The sequence below is a fragment of the Notechis scutatus genome, chromosome 2 (genome assembly GCF_049901735.1).
Source record: "Notechis scutatus isolate UNSWTSFEM ecotype Mainland chromosome 2, rNotScu1.2, whole genome shotgun sequence".
Taxonomy (NCBI): Eukaryota; Metazoa; Chordata; class Lepidosauria; order Squamata; family Elapidae; genus Notechis; species Notechis scutatus.
Window position 1 is genome coordinate 88291660 of NC_142010.1, and position 18053 is coordinate 88309712.

The window sequence follows — 18053 nt, forward strand, 5'->3', positions numbered from 1 at the left end:
CAACACCCCCGAGGTGGATGAGCCCATTGTTGGGTTGGCCTCCTCGTCCTCCCCCAGTGACCCCCTAGAGGCTCTGAAACCCGAGGACAAGAGGTCCGAGCTCGCCCTACGTAGAGCTCACCAAGCGGACTCCTGGGCCATTAGATCAGCCACTGCGGCTTCTTTCTTCACCAGATCCTCGATCCGGTGGCTTCGGCAACTGAAGCAACATGTTCCCCCTCCAACACAAGGGCTCACCAGGACATAGCAAAACTGACGGCCGCGCGGAATTTTCCGCTGACGCCACCTTCCATGCGGTCAAGTTCTCTGCCCGGGCAATAACGTCCCATGTCACTGCTCGCCGCCTGCTCTGGCTTAAACACTGGCAGGCGGACGTTAAAAACAAAGTTAAGCTGGCTACTGCCCCCATAAAAGGGGACAAACTATTTGGCACGGCTCTGGACCCCTTGCTATCTGAAACCCGGAGCAAGAGAAAATTTCTCCCTCCTCTGTTTCGGAGGTCAGAGTCTAGAGGCCCCCAGCCATTTCGGAGAGGCTCCTCCCGCCCTTTCTACCAGTCTCCCTTCCCGCCAAGGTACTCGAGACCCCCCTCCTCCCGACCGTTCCAGCCCCAGGATCGAACCGATCCGGCCGATAGGAACAGGAGGGGCAGCGGCTACAGGCGCCCTTTCAGGGGCTCAGGAGGGAGGCCCTTCCGGCGTAGATAGATCCCGTCCCTCCCCTCCCATCGGCGGACGCCTCAAGCACTTTGCCGACCGATGGGACTCTTCCACCTCTGATACCTGGGTCCGTGATACCATCAGACTCGGCCTCACGCTCGAATTCAAGAGCGCCCCCCCTGACTTCTTTCTGGCGTCCCCCCCCTCAAGGGACCCCATCAAACGCAACCTAATGGATTCAGCAATCCATCATCTTCTCCAAATACAGGCCATTCAACCCGTCCCACCCTCCCAGCGGGGGCAGGGGTTCTACTCCCACCTTTTTGTAGTCCCCAAATCCTCCGGAGGATGGAGGGCCATCTTGGACCTTAAACGCCTTAACCGTTATCTGGTCTATCGCAGGTTCAAGATGCACACCCTGCAGTCCATCCTCCTCAGCATCCGCCAAGGGGACTGGCTATCCTCCATAGACCTCTCCGAGGCCTACCTCCACATTCCAATCCGACCCTCCCATTTCAAATTCCTCAGGTTCTGCTACAACCACCGCCACTTCCAATATGTCGCCCTTCCCTTTGGGCTAGCCTCTGCCCCGAGGACCTTCACTAAAGTCCTCGCGGCCCTGGCGGCTCATCTCAGGAATCTCCCGGTCCGCCTCCATTGCTACCTGGATGACATCCTCATCCTCTCTCCCTCCAGACCCCAAGCAGAGAGGGACATCAGGGTTACTATCTCGGCCCTCCAAGACCATGGTTTCCTAGTTAATTGGCAAAGAGCCAACTATCCCCATCTACAAGGATCTCCCACTTGGGGGCTGTCATTGACTCAGTGCAGGGTAAGGTGTTCCTCTCCCCGAGAGATTCCTTAGTATCCAGGAAGCCGTCAGGCATATCAGACGCTCCAGGAAGGTTACAATTTTAGAATTGTCCAAATTACTGGGTAAAATGGTTTCTTGTATCTCCATTGTTCCATGGGCCCGTTTACACGCTAGACCCCTACAATGGTTCCTGCTCCCATTCCAGCGGACCGGCAGAAGCAACTCAAAGGCCACAGTCAAGGTACCTCCAAAAGTCCTTACATCTCTCCTCTGGTGGACCAGCCCCACCATCAACAAGGGTCACTTCATCAAGGAGCCCCACCGCCTCACCCTTACCACAGATGCCAGCCTGTCCGGATGGGGCGCTCACATCCTCTCGCTCTCAACTCAGGGCACATGGTCTCAGGTAGAACGGGGGTGCAGTATAAACTGGCTGGAGCTCCACGCCATCTTCCTGGCCCTGCGCAGTTTCCTCCCCAAGACGCGGGCGGCATGTCCTCATACTCACGGACAACGTCACCGCCAAGGCTCACGTCAACCGTCAGGGGGCACACAGTCCATCCGCTTGATGAGGGAGGCCGAACGCCTCTGCCGTTGGGCAGAGCGCAATCTCCTCTCCCTCAGAGCCGAACACATCTCAGGGGACTCAAACACCCAAGCGGATTGGCTAAGCAGGACCACGGTGGACCAGTCTGAATGGCGCATCCACCCGTCACTATTCAGGGAAGCGACCAGAATGTTCGGTCTCCCGTTAGTAGACCTCTTCGCCTCCCCACTCAACACGCAACTCCCCAGGTTTTTCTCCAGGTACCCCTCCCACGGGACGACGCCCTCCGTTGCCCCTGGCCCACAGGGCTCCTCTATGCCTTCCCCCCTCTAGCCCTGGTTCCCAGAGTTCTCCAGAAGCTCATCTCCGAGAGGGCAGAGCTGATTCTAGTAGCACCCTTCTGGCCCAGGCGCCCCTGGTTTGCGGACCTCCGCAACTTATCGGTGGCCCCTCCCTGGAGAATCCCCCCGACCAGGATATCCCTCTCCCAGGGGCCCCTTCAACACCCAGACCCTCAGTGGCTCCAGTTAGCCGTTTGGAGGTTGAGCGGGAACGCTTAAGGAAAGAACGGTTTTCCGACCAAGTTATTGAGACCATTTTAGCCGCCAGGCGGCCTTCAACAACCCGCATATACAACGCCACTTGGAAGGGATTCTGCGAGTGGTGTCATGGTCTCCAGATCAACCCGCTGTCACCTTCCATAGCTCAGGTCTTGGAGTTCCTCCAAGAGGGCCTGAGGAAAGGGCTTTCCCCAACACCCTAAGGCGTCAGGTCGCAGCGCTATCCACAGTCATTGACTGTGATAACCTGGGTTCCCTTTCCCACCACCCCGTATTCGGGCATTCCTCAGGGGGCCACCAACCTGTGTCCCCCAACCATACACCGATACCCTACCTGGGACCTTAACAAGGTCCTGGTGTCTCTGACTAAGCAACCCTTTGAGCCTCTCAGGGAAGCCTCTCTCCAATTCCTCACATTCAAAGTGGTATTCCTGGTAGCTATTACTTCGCCCGCCGCATATCGGAGTTAGCAGCCTTGTCGGTAAGGAAGGACCTTTGCATATTTCATGCCGATAGGGTGGTCCTCCGACCGGACCCTACCTTCCTGCCCAAGGTTAACTCGACCTTTCACAGGGCTCAAGAACTCATACTCCCGAACTTCTGTCCCAATCCCTCGCGGGAAAGGGAGAAGCTTTGGCACTCACTGGACGTAAGACGGGCCCTACGCATTTACATTAAGCGTACCCAACCCTTCCGGAGGTCAGAATCTCTCTTCCTTTCCTTCCAGCCCAAATCCTTAGGCCACAAAGTGTCCCCGTCAACCATCGGCCGCTGGATTAGGGCTACCATTTCCAAGGCTTATTTGTCCCAGGCACTGCCGGTACCCAGGGGGATCACAGCACACTCCACCAGAAGTGCAGCCACCTCGGCGGCTTGGGCCTCCCAGGCTCCAATTTCTGATATTTGTCGGGCAGCCACTTGGGCATCCCCCTCACCTTTCATTAGACACTATAAGATTGACACCTTTGCCTCGGCGGAGGCTTCGTTTGGTAGGCGAGTCCTCCAGCGAGTCTTCAGGGAACCTCGGAGATTGCAGGACCAGACGGGGTCCCTCCCGTAGGACAGCCAAGCTTTGGTATGTCCCACTCTCTGGATGATCCGAACGGCTCTCAGGAGAATGGGCGTTGGTTCTTACCTGACACGCCATTTCTCTGGAGCTGTGAGGATCATCCAGCCCCACCCTTTAATTGCCGTCTGGTGGGGCCTTGTTTCGGCCAATGACCTCTTTAGCATAGGGAGAGCAGAGCAACGTCCTTCTCTTCACCTTCGTCTTCACGCAAACTGGGGAACGCAAGAGAGCCACGTGATGGAGGGCGGAGCGTTCCTCAGTGATTGAGCTCAGCCATCAACGACGTAGACTGAAGCACCTCCCACTCTCTGGATGATCCTCACGGCTCCAGAGAAATGGCGTGTCAGGTAAGAACCAACGCCCATTTAATGGAATTTTAAAAGTGAAAGACACATTGTAAAATTTAAAGGGCAATCCCCTCAGAGTACTTAATACTTCAATTTCTTTTTTCTTTCTAAAGACATTTTAACTAATTTTTACATGTGTTCTGACCTTTACATATGGAAATAGTTTTAGTAATATAGTAGGGGAAAAAAACAAGCACTTATTTTAAATAACTGCTATCTATTTTACATCTAAATGGCTAATGCTAGAAATGTCAAAAGAACATTTAATGTTACATTCTGCTGAGACTGATTCAAATCCATATGGATTTGTAGTGTATTTGTAGCTTACTCAAACAATCATATTGAACCAAGAATATAATTATAACATGATAAAAATGAATTTATTACATTTTCAATGGATCGACCATCAATAGTCTTCTAATGCTGAAGAAAAATGTGCCTACATACTCAGAGTTTTATAAAAATTTACAGTAACTTCCTATGGTTTTCATAGAGAAGTAATGTCTTAGTATATGCACTATGACATTTGCCTGGGTGTATTTTATACTGCAAGCAGAATGCCAGCATGTGCTTATTATTAAAAAGCATAGGATGTTTCCTTGAGTGATATCTCAAAAACACTAGGTATAAACCCAGCACAAATGATGACATGACTTAATGCTGCGACTTACAGATGGATTCAATACTAAATATCTACTGAACTTTCTACATTTAGAGTTGGCAAATGTGCAACCCAATTTCCCCTGTGCCTAGAAAGTTATGCTTCAGATGAGGCTTTCTCCCCATAGGAACTGGATGTTCTCTATTTTCTAATTTTGTGCCAGGTTCCCCCTCCCCCTGGTTGCTGGTTTGCACATGTCTGTTTCTCTTCTGATCAGGCTCAAAAACAGCCATCATGGAAGAGCATCATGAAAGAGCTAATGAATGAGCAAGTAATAGTGGCCAAGCTTGAGCTTAACCAGAATGTTTCCTGGTGAGAGGGGAGAAATGGACATTTCCGTGTCTTTTCCTTGGCCAGTTGCAGGTGGGTGAAGATATCAATGGGTATTTTGATCAGTGATAGACTCTTCTTACAGCACGCGAGTAGGAGGGGAGGTAGCCAATCTCAATTTACTAGCTTTATTGTCTGGCTAGATTTTGATGGCGGCCTCAGGATGAGAACTGGATGAAGGCAAAAAGTGTAGGTTGGGTGGCATTCATAGAAGCACTCAGTGAAATAATTTTAAGGAGATGAAGGGGGTGGGGAGGAATTCTGCACCTTTGCCTTCTTCTTTTCCCAGATAAACTAGCCAGCCTGAATGTTACCACCTACTGAAATCTTTACATCATATTTTTACATATGCTTCCAGAGTCATGAATACATGACCTGAATGATTTTGTTCTTTTTAAAAGTTTTCTTTGATTCTATTATTTTCTTTCTTTTTTCTTTCTTTCTTTATTTTTTGTTATTCAATTAATAAAAGCAAAATAAGATAAATAAACTATGCAACCTGAGCACTCCTCCCTAGTTCCTCATTACTGCCTAAATCTATCCCATCTCAGTGTGCCCATGCTCAGTGTGCCATGCTAGGGAGTCCATCCCGAGACTGCTTTGAAATGCCTCAGCTTTGCCTTTCCAGAAGCAAAACAGAATAATACCTATTAGCAAAGTACTTCAAAATAACTAATGCTGACTTCAACTTTGATGTAGTCAAATAATGGTTGTATTCTCTATTCTCCTCCCTCTCCCCGTGGCAGGTTGGGCTGACCTCCTGGCCTGACAGGCACTCCCTTGCATCCCTCCTGTCACCAAGCTACTTTGGGGCAAGGAACAGCTGTTCTTGGATGGTTGTTGAAAAATGAAGCACCCAAAACCCAGGATGAAGTCATAGACATTTTCTTTTATCCACAGAAATGGGCTATTATTTGATATTTAAAATGTTCAAGTGAATGAATGAATGAATGAATGAATGAATGAAGTGTGTGTATGTGTATTACCATAAGAGAGATTTGTCATCCCTGGCGATGACAAAAATTGAAATCAGATCACAGATAATCAGAGTTGGAAGGGACCTTGTAGGTCATCTAGTCCAACCCCCTGCCCAAGCAGGAGACCCTAGACCAAGTCTGACAGATGGGAGTCCAATCTCTCAAGAAGAGATTACCTGGAAATAAGAGAAACTTTCTAACAGTGAGAACAATCAACCAATGGAACAACTTTCCCTTGGAAGTTGTGGGAGCGCCATCTCTTGAATCTTTCAAGAAAAGTGATGGTGTCCCCACAACTTCCAAGGGCAAGTTGTTCCATTGGTTGATTGTTCTCACTGTCAGAAAGTTTCTCCTTATTTCCAGGTTAAATCTCTCCTTGTTTAGTTTCCATCCATTATTCCTTGTCTGGCCTACAGGCGCTTTAGAAAATAGCTTGACCCCTTCCTCTCTGTGGCAGCCCCTCAAATATTGGAGGACTGCTATCATGTCTCTCCTGGTCCTTCTCTTCACTAGACTAGCCATATCCAGTACCTGTAACGGTTCTTCATATGTTTTAGTCTCCAGTCCCCTTAATCATCCTGGTTGCTCTTCTCTGTACTTTTTCTAGAGTCTCAACATCTTTTTTATAATGTGGTGACCAAAACTGAATGCAGTACTCTAGGTGTGGTCTTACGAAGGCTTTATAGAGCGGTATTAGTACCTCCCTTGATCTTGATTGTATCCCTCTGTTAATACAATTTAGGATTGCATTGGCCTTTTTGGATGCTTCTGCACACTGCTGGCTCATATTTAGCTAAGACTCCAAGATCCCTCTCACAATTACTGCTATTAAGCCTGGTTTCACCCAGTCTATATGTGTACTTTTGATTTTTCTTGCCTAAGTGTAGAAATATCTATACCCCGGTCTTAGCCAGATTGCATTAGCACTTATAACACTTCTTCAACATTCCATAGTTGGTGTAGACTCCATGCCTTTTTACAATCAATAAAGGGTTCTGTTTTGACTTTGACTTTTTTGATAAGCTGCTTTTGAATGTTTTCCTAAATAGATGTGGAAAAGATTGAAGAAGGACCTTGCAGCTAGAGATGAAATCAACCCTTCTCTGGTCCAGTGATGGGACCAGTTGAATTACTGTAAATTTCATTTTATGTGAACAGACATTTGCTATTTCCCCAGTATCCCCATCACATTGTCACATTGACCTAGATTTCACTGCTTCTTCTCTTCTCTAGTAACCTCTCGTGCTTTGGTATTCTTTGACATCATTTTAATTTGCTATTCTCTAAGACTTAAAGAGAATTAATGCTACACTCCTGTTCTTATTATTTTAAGTTCAGGTTCATGTTTATAATTTTGATATATACAGGCAGAGGAGAATTTAATTTTAGATATTACAGCAGTTTTCCCCCCTGAAATATATCATAAAGGTTTGTATAGAATAACCAATAATAAGTGGAAGCACACAGATCTAGGAAAGAAAGAAATCCCTGGTGCCTTCTATGCTTGCATACTTTTTTCATATACATCAATACATAAAAGCATAAAATGCTGGTCTTAAACATGAGGGCAACTGATGCTTCTAAAATGAACTAAGTGAAATTAATGAAAGCTTGTTAACAGCTAATAAAGTTAAAAATGTGTGCAATGACATTCAGTAATTGGCATTTTAATTTTTTGTTTAAAAAATACTGATTTGTTAACAGTTGAGATTCAAGCATGCCTCTAAACATAACTAAAAATCCAGAATAAGAATTAATAAGGAGGGAAAATTTGAACATTCAGTGTGAAAAGCTTACATTTTCTAGTTACAGATGATATTTGGAATTACTCAACATCCTTCACCTGAAAAAGAAAAAGGGAAGCTTTCAAATCTATTGTGAAATAGCTATGTTTTTGGAATGAAATAGAAGCTTTTGGGTAAAGAAAATTATTTTTTATTCATCTAAAATTAACTGTCAGAAAAATACATTGTCAAAGCACCCTGGACTTTTAACAGTTTTTTTTTTTTTTTTTGCAAGGAAGAGCTGGACAACTGGTATGTTATAGAAAAACTAGAGAAAGAGTTACTGTATATTCACAGAAATCTGATAACACATGCAATGTAGCGAACATTAGCAGTGAATGTAAAAAAACCAATTTAAAGACACTCAGTTCTAAACTGAGCAAGAAAATAAACACAGGAGTGAGGAAAATAAAATCCTTTCCAAAGAAAATATGTAGAAATCCTTTATTTTTTATTGATGTTGTTAAAGAATTGTTCATTTGAGAGGTGCCTTTGCTCCTTTCCTTAACAGACTATGAAAGATTGAGTACAAGATTCTATTCTGATCGTGTCATACCTGTTTGGTAATGCCTTGTGCAGGGGAAGACTAAGAAAGACAGATGCTGCCATCTTGTAGCTACTTATCACTTTGCATAATCATTATATCACAGTATTGTACCTCTTTTATGACTATAAAGAAAATCTACCTTGCTTGTCCAATAGAAAAGAGAGATATCACATTCACTTAACTGTTAATTCCTTCCTTTCTTCTTGCTTAGATATTTGTGTGTCTTCTTCTCATTTTGAAACAAACAATAAGAGCCCAAAGAGGAAAATATATATTTCTTTAAAAACAAAACAAAACAAAAAGCTATAGCATTTTAGATAAAGCTCTTGAATCCTGTTTAGTAGTTTTTCTATAAATTGTGCATTTTGCCATAATAACTGTTTCATATAGCATAATTAATTTACTCTATTTTTCTTATTTATGCAGTAAATGAAAATTCAAGAAGCATGTGAACAAATGGTACACTTCTATATATTGCAACAGATTTTGCCAGCCATCAGGCTCATATTTTAACCTTAATAACTTGATTTTTTTAGAATTAACACTTTGGCTATTAGCATGACAATATTCCATCTTATATCTTGGTTAGATTTGTTAAGCCTGGATTCCCCAACGGGTGTTAAGGAAAACAAACTAAACAGAACGTGCAGCGAAGTCAGATAGGAAGACAGGTAAATGTGTGAGATAAGTTTTCTAGTTAACACGCAGTAAAAATACAGATACACTTGTGCTATCAAAACTATAGTTTATTCCATTTAAGAATTATAGCATAGTCAAATAAACGGTCCATTAGTCATATATCAATTTCAGTCAAGTCTTGTCGGGGATACTCTATTTGCAAAGTCCGTGTTGAATAGCCAATGTCAGTTCACTTACAATAAATCAGTCCAATCTTTTTACTATCTCTCCGTTGAGAAAAATCAACACTCCTTCTTCTCTCCCCTTTTCAGCAAGAACACAGTCATCAATCCATTCAGTAATTAGAGATCAGTAGGCCAGAGAGAGAGAGAGCTGCATTTGCCTCTCTTCATATATAGTGCTTTTACAACCACACCCTTAATTACATTCTTGCTGTTAAAGTTACACACACTTTAACTAACAAACCATGATACCATATTTATTATTTTTACCCAAACCAGTTAGGGTAAACAATGTTATCCCTAACAAGATTATCTTAGCATTGCATATTACCTACCTATCCAGTTTCTTCACTGTGTGTCTGCTAGAACTCAGAGTGACAAAAAAGGGACAAAAATCCATGACTATGACCCACAGTTGCCAATCTATCTTGATAGGGCTTAAGGATGACTCTCATTGTTGCTAGTTTAGTTGGCAAAAAAAGTAAAACAGAACTTCTCATGTTTGTTTTATTTCTGGAGAAACTCTCCCTCCACCACTTAACTGTTGTTGCATATGATTTGCACCTTCTTCATACTCCAGCAGAAAAACAATTATTACTGCCTTTGATTTGTAGTTTGTTTGTTTTTTTAAAAAAAACTAAAATTAAGCTGTTGATACAGGTAGTCAATTTACCACCACTCAAGCAGTTAACTTGTGTTATTTAAGTCAACCTTTCCCATCCAGGTTCTTCATCCCTTGGGTGCATTTCATCTCCCAGACTGCTCAACAGTGCCATGTCAACTAAAAACCCAGAGAACTGGAGTCAAAGTGAGAAAAGTTAGAATTTCTCAAATGTTACTTCATTCATTATTGTAAAAAGTAAGATGATTATCTTGATAAGAAATGCAAGCTCTGTGAACAAAAGGATGGGATGGGGGGAGCAATACCCTAAGACCACAAGAGCAGATAGCATTTCTATGCCCCCCAAACATCTCCCTATTCACAAAAGAACATGGTTCATTTGTTTAAGCAAGCAAATATCTCTGGGTCACGGGTTATCTAGTAAAACTTCTAGGTATGGCTGAGACTAAAATATCTCTTTCTTGCTGGTAGTTTGGTAGCCTTTCATGTTAAGTAATTAAATGACAGTTAGAACAGTTAATCAGTGGAATGACTTGCCTCCAGAAGTTGGGGGTGCTCCAACACTGGAAGTTTTTAAGAAGGGATTGGACAATCATTTGTCTAAAGTGGTATAGGGTTTCCTGCCAGATCAGGGGTTGGACTAGAAGACCTTCAAGCCCCCTTCCAACTCTACTTTCTGTTATTCTGAAGAAGTGGGGATAGATGAGTACAACACTTTGATCTACACTTATTTAATGTGGACATGTGTTTTTCAGGGTGTGCTTGCTTCTAGATTGTAAAATCAGATAACTTGTGGGGATGAAGAGGAATCAATATCTACAGGAAGATACCCCACACGGATCAGAATAGATGCAGTTGGATCTCATGCTGAAGCACAAGATGCAGAAAACATTGAAATTTGCAGTATAGAACAGAGCCTTCCTTAGCTCTGAAAGTTAATGGGATAACAAGATCCATTAAAAATGCATTGTTTAATATTGTTACTGCTTTATCTTGGGGAGAATGATTACTTGGCTCAATTTGGATAACTCAGTTTCTACTGGACAGCTTCTGAAGACATCTGTACCTCTGTGCCTATAGAACACTTTTTTGCACTTTATTTTGGAAAAGGACACATGTTTAGGTCAATAAAATAAAAAGGCACCTCAGATTGTCCTGATATATATGTAGAATATCTGACCAAAGTAATAAAATTGCTGTGTTTAGCATAATATATTAAAATTGTGCTCTTGCTTCTGTAGGAATGGAAATGGAAATTCAGGCACATATCACTCTCTGACCCTTTCTCTTACACAAACACAGACATACACACATGTACACCGCTTGTCCTAGAGACATAAGATACAATTTTTAAAAATCAGGAAGGGCTCCTAAAACCTCTGCAATAAGCAGATACATTTATGTATAGTCGTCAAATCAAGTTTCTACATTTTAAATTCTTCCAAGTCATGCCATTCAATTATCAAGACCCAGGCACCCTTTTTCAATATTTTATAGTTTAGTTGTTTTATTAATTCTAATAGGGTATTACTGTGCATTGCCATTGCTCCTGGATTTTACTTGCTTGCATGCTTAACCAGCCAAATGGCTTAGCTGATTTAAACAGGCTAAGGTCACATTGCAAAGCACTGAAAGCATGTTTTCACATTGCATCAGATAACACCATTTTGTGCTGGTTACATGAGTTAACAACTAAGACTGTACAAAGACTGAAGAGAAAGGAGTAGTAAGAAGAGCCAGAGACAAAGGCCAGAAACAAAGGACATTTACATTATTTGAGATCTGCTGTTTCCCACACTGGCATCCAAAAATTGTACAAATATTCACATTTTAAAGCAGGGATCTCCAACCTTGGTAACTTTAAGACTTGTCAACTTCAACTCCCAGAGTTCCTCCTTGATCTCAACCATACACCTCTCTCTTCTGGGCTTGTGAACAGACAGAAACTGTTGCTGGTCTGAAGAGATATGGACCTTAGAATACTTGATTTTTCTTGTCATTAATTTTCTGCAGTCATTGGCATTTAGTTTAATATGAGAATGTGTCCTGCAGTAAAGATAGTCTCTTTTAATGTTGTACACTGCCTGGAGTCATTGTATGTGAGTTAGGCAGTTATATAAATCTATTTAATAAATAAATCTATGAACAGCTGATCTCAGACTACAGCTTTATAGAATTATTTTTGGTATCCCAAATTATAGTTATACACCTTGGGGAAAACAGCAACATTACTGAGCACAAACCATGAGAGGGAACTAGGCAAGATGTTCCTAATGTCAGCTGAGTATCATGTTGGAGAGCTAGATTGCTAAGGATAGGTAGGTTATAAAAATAAGGTGATATTACTACTGATATGGTACTATAGGATTTTTATTTTTTATTTTTATTTATTTATTTTGATTTGTCAATCGCTTACAAGATAATAGGTATAAGAATATATATAGTTTTGAATACATGAAATGGGTACATATAAGAAAAATAAAAGAAACAATAGGACAGGGACGGTAGGCACATTGGTGCGCTTATGCATACCCCCTACAGATCTCTTAGGAAATGGGTGAGGTCAATAGTAGACAGTCTAAGGTTAAAGTTTTTGGAGTTTGGGGAAGAAACCACAGAGTCAGGTAGAGTATTCCAGACATTGACCACTCTGGAATGAGCAATGAGCTGGTCCTGAAAGATTTTTCAAAGATTATGCTTAGAGGTTCTGCTATGTATCCTATGGATGAGAAATACTGTATGAACCTGGAATGCAATTCTGTGTGAAATTGGGGGTACAACTAAAGAAGGAAAAAGCTAATTCCAATGATTAAAATTACTAAATCAAATACCAACACAACAATTCAGAATTATCCTAGACTTGGAATCCAGTAACATAAGAGAGGTGACTTAAAATTGTTGGCTGTGTAATCTTTTTGATCTCTTACCTTTTTTAGCTTTGAAGAATTAATAAGATAACAACCAAGTTCTCCCTTTTAATACATTGTCAAATCATTGGTCTTTTGGTTTTCTGCTACCACTCTTTTCTATCTACTTGCCTAGTTTTGAGCTTGAGGGTGTCCAAAAGATTGACATATACATCTAATAATGTTTGTAGGAATGAATGGATGGATGGTTTGAACTAGACCTCTGTGTTGTCTAAATTATATTCAGTTCCTTGATGATTTAAAAATGCTGCACATGTAATGAAAATATCTATATTATCTTATTATACAAAATAGCTAGCTAATTATAAAATAAATAAGGCTAAACTATTTAGAGAAAAGTGTTACATTAAAAGTCTATAGCATTTTAGAATAATCTCTCATATTGTAGCTATGTGGGTAATTCAATCTAATTGCTTATCATACAAAGATTTTAAATATTAAATTGTAGTTGTTATAGTATCAATTAAAATTATGAAAATTGTTTTATTGAACAAAATCTCCCATATTGAATTGGAAAATGTCTCCAAGTAGTGTTACTAAAATTGGATATATGAAAAAGCAAAACTGAGCTACTCCTGCCTTTTGTGATAGTCATGTAACTATATTCTGAGTATAATTTGCAATTTGGGCGTACATTTCTCAAAATGATAAATTAATTAATTAATTAATTCCTCTCTTGTAATATCAGTCTGTTTTAAAAAAGACTGATTTTTTTTTTTAAAAAAATAGGAATTATGCAGGAGAGGCAATATTGGAGATATCTATTCATTTTACATGGGATCAGGGAAAGGATATTGATATTTTTACATCCATGTAATTGTACATAGCTACTCAAATCATTCATTCATTCTTTCATTCAATTTATATAGCAATCCATCTCACATTCATGACTCTTGGAGCTTCCAGTTAAAACAAAAACAATGCCAATACATAAAACAACCATACAAAGAACACAAAATGTTGAACAATTAAAAACCATGTACTGTAATTCTATCACTGGGAGACCACAGTAATCCAAGCACCCTACAGCCATTTTATAGGTTCTACATCATCTGATCCCCAGGCCAGATGGCAAAGCCATATCTTCATAAACAGAAGGTCATCAAGGTTGGGGAAAGATATTTACTTAAAAATAAAACCTATATAACTTTAGAACGTTGTTGCCTCAGTCTTTCATTATTGGTAGTTATCAACAACAACCTGATACATATCTTTGTGTAAGATCAATATCACAGTCCCTGTCCTGGGTTCTATTCAGATCTTTTTCATCAAAGCTGCTTTTTCCCCATTATCTACCTACCAAGATATATTAAATATTTCAGCTTTGTGCATATTTGCAACTTAATTCCCTATTTCCAGTCCACATGGATAGCATTCCCATTAAACCCCTAGTTTCACTAGATATAGTGAGATTGAAGATATGAACAAGGTTGCTCCAAGGATCTATGGAACAGAGTTCAGACAAATCTGACAGTGAAGATAACAGAGTCCAGTCATCTTATTTACTTTCAGGTAATAATGATGACAAAACTGTGTCTGAATAAATGTAATACTTCACTCACTTATCAATTTCTCTGGATCACAAGGTGATCTAATGGTTACAGGATGGAGCTGTTCTGGCTGAATATGTCAGGGTCTTTATCCTTATTGAGTATGAAGGTTTGACATGAATTTATTGTTGTTATTACATTTATTAAGAAAGATTCAGCCTTCACCAGCCCTTAGATTTGGCTGTCAGATATCTGCTGGTAATATATAAAGTATAGAAGGCAACATTTTTTGTTCTGAAATAAAAGTTTGAAACCTCTCTAAAGAATTGAAGGTAAGCACAATGTAACATTATACTGACTCCTATTCACATGATAAAGTTATACTATGGGACAATCTCAGTTTGAAAATTACAAGTAAAACTTTTTATTTCTTTTTGGAATCCATAGGTTAATACGGACAATAATACTGCAAAGTGAGCTTATTATCAGTCTTACATATATTCAAAAAGTCATGTATTTCTGTTGCTAAGTGAGATAATTGGTAAGTGAATTTGCCCCATTTTACAATCTTTCTTGCCACAATTGTTAAATGAATCTTTTTAAAAAAAGGCTTTCAAAACTTAAACAAGTTTCTTTTGTAAATCCAATAAAGAAAAGTTATTCAGGTTACTCTTTTAGTTTGTTATTTAAATATCCATTGTCAAATCAGTCTTAGCCTTCTCTGATAAATCTTGTTTCTCTTCCAAACCATACTTGTCTATGTATAGTGTAAGGCACCCTTAAAATTAATTTCTGGGTCCATTGTTCACAAATGTCCTTCAATGTATTCAATGTCAAAGTAATCCCTCAACTCCCAGCCATTCAATTCAGAGGTCAACCACAAAACCCCACTTGCTACAAGCTACTCATGAGGAGCAGCTCTCCAAAGTGCTCACAATCTGCCCTTTTTCCAGAGAGACTTTGCCATCCAGAATTTGCTATCTGGCCATTGATCTCCACCACAATCCTCTCCCCACTTCTTCCGGGACATCTAATTCAGCATGTATTGTCTCTGGAAGTGTATAAAGTTAATTTTAGTATTGCTGCATAACAATTTTTGCATGAACAATTGTTTTTTTGTTAACACTACACACTACTTCCTAAGCCTTACCAAGAAAATTGTAGAAACTAGTCCATATATACTTTGGGAGAGAATGACCATGTCATATCAGAATTCAATATATTATAGACACAAGCAACAGAACATAATCAGTGTCTTAAACTTTTTCAATCAACATGACAGATATCTATTTCCATTAATCATTTCTCTCAAACTTTTTCTCAGCTCACAGGTTTGTTGTTATGAAGAAAATATTTGGAGTGATATTCATGTAAATATACAATATATTTAAAGTCTTACTTAAAGGAATATTGTTGATAATGATGATGATGATGTTATGACAGTCTTCAGTAAATTAATAACTCATTCCTGGATTTAAGCCATGATTTAAAATACCAAAAGTAAACTCTCTTGCATGAATGACTACCTTAAAAAAAGTTATTGAGTTAAATGGGATATGTGGTCCAATTAATCTTGGTTACCTGAACAGAAACAAACAAATAAAAAATAGGACACAATCTGAAGAAAAGTTGCTGTTAGAGATTTTGACCAGACAATATTTTCAACTGGTTTGCTTTCAGTAAATAAATTAATTTTTCTTATAAGTCAGAGACATAAAATCTTGCATAAACTATAAACTATCTTTATGCTATTAAAGTACTTTTTATGAGTGGAAAAACAACATTAAGCATCCTATGACAGAGAAAATACACTTGAGTTACCGGATAAAGATTTTTTAGATATTGCCGTGGGAGGATTGCCATTCAGTGCCTGCCTGGTTTTTGTTTCCTATTTTTCTTTTAAAACTTGTGCCAGTTCTTCAGAAAATATTTTTTATGTTGCCACAGATGTCTACAAGCCCTAGGGCCTATCTGTTACAAAGTAATGGAAGAACCCAGAGGGAGGTAAATAATTTTTTTTATTTTATTTAATTTGATTTGTCAATTGCTTACAAGATAATAGGTATAACAATAAACATAGTTATGAATACATGAAATGGATACATATAAGAAAAATAAAAGAAACAATAGGACAGGGATGTTAGGCAGGTTGATGCGCTTATGCCCGCCCGCTACAGACCTCTTAGGAAATGGGTGAGGTCAATAGTAGACAGTCTAAGGTTAAAGTTTTTGGGGTTTGGGGAAGAAACCACGGAGTCAGGTAGAGTGTTCCAGACATTGACCACTCTGTTGCTGAAGTCGTATTTCCTGCAATCAAGTTTGGTGCGGTTAACCTTGAGTTTGTATCTATTGTTTGCTCTTGTATTGTTATAGTTGAAGCTGAAGTATTCATTGACAAGTAGGACATTGCAATGTATGATTTTATATACTATACTTAGATCAGACCGAAGGCAGCGTAGTTCTAGATTTTCTAGGTCTAGAATTACAAGTCTGGTGGCATAAGGTATTCTGCAACAAGTAGAGGAGTGGATAACTCTTCTTCTGAAATATTTCTGGACTTTCTCAACTGTGCTAATATCAGATATGTAATGTGGGTTCCAGACTGATGAGCTGTATTTGAGTATTGGTCTAGCAAATGTTTTGTATGCTTTAGTTAGTAGTGTGATATTACCAGAGAAAAAGCTACGTAGGATTAGGTTAACAACTCTTAATGCCTTTTTGGCTATGTAGTTACAGTGGGCTCTAGCACTTAGATCATTAGAGATGAGTATTCCAAGGTCCTTTACAGAGCTTGGATCATCAACAAGGTCTTGACTATTTAGCTTGTATTTTATTTTCTGATTTTTTTTCCAATGTGTAAGACAGAGCATTTATTTGTTGAGATTTGAAGTTGCCATTTGATTGACCATTCTGATACATAGTTGAGGTCTTTTTGAAGGGTAGCAGTATTGTCTGTGGTATTGAAGTATTGAACAGTTTTACATCATCAGCGAAGAGAATGTAGTTGCTCTTAATATGATCGCAGAGGTCATTTATGTAGAGTATGAAGAGAGTTGGTCCTAAAACACTGCCTTGGGGGACACCATTGTTGACAGGTACAGAATTTGATATGACACTCCCAATTTTGACCATTTGTTGTCTGTTTGACAGGAATGCTTCTATCCAGTTATGCAAGTGTCCAGAGATACCGTAGGATTTTAGTTTTAGTAATAGTTTGTCGTGTACCACTGAATCAAAGGCTTTACAGAAGTCTATGTAGATTGTGTCTATTGCTTTGCCCTGATCGAGTTGTGTAGTCCATATGTTTTTGCAGTGTAAGAGTTGCAGATTACAGGATAGTTTTTTTCTAAAAAACTGCACATTAGCACAGCTTGTTTTATGATCACTGTTTTAAATAATAGAAAATCCTATTTTATAAAAGTTGGGATATATTGGAATATAATAAGTAAATGGAATTCACTGCTCCTTGAAATAATTTTTAAATGAAATTTTGAAATGTGAGGCTATTTATAAGTGTAGCTTTCTGATATTTCACACAATTGTTTGAGTGAAATGTTTATTTTTTTTAAAAAAAAACTGCAAATTAATATCTTTCCACTTACTGTCACCTGCAAACACTCAAGGATGTTGATCTTTGTGTAATGACCTGACACAGGGTCCATTGCCTTATGAGTGACAGCATCTAGTATCTTCAGAGTATCACTTAGCCATCAGGGAATGAAAGATTGGGCCAAGTATACCTTTTTGAATAGTTACAATGTGCTTTTAGCATGAAATAACATTCAAGTTCACATCTTGATATGTTAGAGATATTTTTTGGGTGGATCTCAATAGATCACAGGAAAAGCTAGATCTTCAG